We start from the raw sequence: 2,500 nt of genomic DNA, 5'->3' as shown, positions 1-2,500 counted from the left end.
CCCAGGCGGAAAAGAGGCGCCCAGGCGGAAACGAGGCGCCCAGGCGAAAAAGAGGCGCCCAGGCGAAAAAGAGGCGCCCAGGCGGAAAGGCGCCAGGGCGCCCAGGCGGAAAAGAGGCGCCCTGGCGTAGGCGCCCAGGCGCCAAAAGAGGCGCCAGGCGAAAAGGCGCCAGGGCGCCCAGGCGGAAAAGAGGCGCCCAGGCGGAATGGCGCCAGGGCGCCCAGGCGGAAAAGAGGCGCCCAGGCGAAAAAGAGGCGCCCAGGCGGAAAAGAGGCGCCCTGGCGTAGGCGCCCAGGCGCCAAAAGAGGCGCCAGGCGAAAAGGCGCCAGGGCGCCCAGGCGGAAAAGAGGCGCCCAGGCGGAATGGCGCCAGGGCGCCCAGGCGGAAAAGAGGCGCCCAGGCGAAAAAGAGGCGCCCAGGCGGAAAGGCGCCAGGGCGCCCAGGCGGAAAAGAGGCGCCCTGGCGTAGGCGCCCATGCGCCAAAAGAGGCACCCAGGCGAAAAGGCGCCAGGGCGCCCAGGCGGAAAAGAGGCGCCCAGGCGGAATGGCGCCAGGGCACCCAGGCGGAAAAGAGGCGCCCAGGCGGAAAAGAGGCGCCCTGGCGTAGGCGCCCAGGCGCCAAAAGAGGCGCCAGGCGAAAAGGCGCCAGGGCGCCCAGGCGGAAAAGAGGCGCCCAGGCGAAAAAGAGGCGCCCTGGCGGAAAAGAGGCGCCCTGGCGTAGGCGCCCAGGCGCCAAAAGAGGCACCCAGGCGAAAAGGCGCCAGGGCGCCCAGGCGGAAAAGAGGCGCCCAGGCGGAATGGCGCCAGGGCACCCAGGCGGAAAAGAGGCGCCCAGGCGAAAAAGAGGCGCCCAGGCGGAAAAGAGGCGCCCTGGCGTAGGCGCCCAGGCGCCAAAAGAGGCGCCCAGGCGAAAAGGCGCCAGGGCGCCCAGGCGAAGAGGCGCCAGGGCGCCCAGGTGGGAAAGAGGCGCCCAGGCGAAAAGGCGCCAGGGCGCCCAGGCAGAAAAGAGGCGCCCAGGCGAAAAAGAGGCGCCCAGGCAGAAAGGCGCCATGGCGCCCAGGCGGAAAAGAGGCGCCCTGGCCAGGCGGAAAAGAGGCGCCCAGGCGGAAAAGAGGTGCCCAGGCGAAAAAGAGTCGCCCAGGCCGAAAGGCGCCATGGCGCCCAGGCGGAAAAGAGGCGCCCACGCGAAAAGGCGCCAGGGCGCCAAGGCGGAAAACAGGCGCCCAGGCGGAAAGGTGCCAGGGCGCCCAGGCGGAAAAGAGGCGCCCAGGCGCGTGGGGGGCAAGGCGCCAGGCGCCAGGCACGCGCGGAGGCAAGGCGCCAGGCGCAAGGCGCCACGCGCGCGCGCGCGTGGGGGGCGAGGCGCAAGGCGCCACGCGCGCGCGCGCGTGGGGGGCGAGGCGCCAGGCGCCAGGCGCCGGGCGCGCGTGGGGGGCAAGGCGCCAGGCGCCGGGCGCGCGCGTGGGGGGCGAGGCGCCAGGCGCCAGGCGCCGGGCGCGCGTGGGGGGCAAGGCGCCAGGCGCCGGGCGCGCGCGCGTGGGGCGCCAGGCGCCTGGCGGGCGGGCGCCCCCAGGAAGGGGTGCTGGCGCGCGATGGGGTTGCGCCCGTACGGACCGTGTGACAGTACAGACACTTTGGCGAAACCTCCTGCCCGAAGCGATTTTAGGCGTTCGGCTAGGTAGGTGACCCGGTTTTTTTCGCGTTTCTCGGCCGCTAGCCCCTTTTTTCGCGTTTTCGTGCGCGCGCCCCTCTTGACCTCGCACGCGCGCCGCGCGTCGCGTCCTTGTCCTTGTCCGCGTCCGCGTTCGCGTGTGTCGGCGATCACGGGCCCCGTGCATGGCTCGTCTCTGTGGACCATCGCCCCGCTCTTGTCCCTCTTTCGTGTTTGTGTGGCGCCCCGCCCCGTGCACCATTGCCGGCTGGCAGCAAGGTGCCTAGCCCCCCTTGCCGCCAGGCCTGTCCACCCCAAGGTGCTAAAGCCGCCAGGCACCTGTGCCGCCGAACCGTGCGTCCGTAAGCCGCTGCACGTGCGGCGGCCGGCCATGCCCGTGCTATTGACCCTGTGTGACAGTACAGACACTTTGGCGAAACCTCCTGGCCGACGGGGTTTTTGCGCCCACCTAGGTAGGGCGACCCCTTTTTTTTCGTGTCGCCTGTCCGTGTGTCCCTTTTTCGCCTTTTTCGGGTTCGTGTTTTCGTGTGCCGCCAAAAGCAAGCCCTGCGCTCGTCCCGTCCCGCTTGACCCGTGCATCCGCCGGTGCTGGCCTGCAAAATGCCTGTGAGCGACGCACGTGACCAGCAGCCCAGGCGAGTGTGCACGGGTGGCAGGCGAAACGGGCGTGCGTGTCGCCAGTGTGTATGTCCCTTTTTCGCCTTTTTCGGGTTCGTGTTTTCGTGTGCCGCCAAAAGCAAGCCCTGCGCTCGTCCCGTCCCGCTTGACCCGTGCATCCGCCGGTGCTGGCCTGCAAAATGCCTATGAGCGACGCATGTGACCAGCAGC

The sequence above is a fragment of the Aristolochia californica genome, unplaced genomic scaffold (genome assembly GCF_029961685.1).
Source record: "Aristolochia californica isolate CCGP_79_NKW_82.1479 unplaced genomic scaffold, dmAriCali1.0.hap1 SCAF_45, whole genome shotgun sequence".
Taxonomy (NCBI): domain Eukaryota; kingdom Viridiplantae; phylum Streptophyta; class Magnoliopsida; order Piperales; family Aristolochiaceae; genus Aristolochia; species Aristolochia californica.
The sequence above is the reverse complement of the archived record's forward strand: the minus strand, read 5'-3'. Positions refer to the sequence as shown.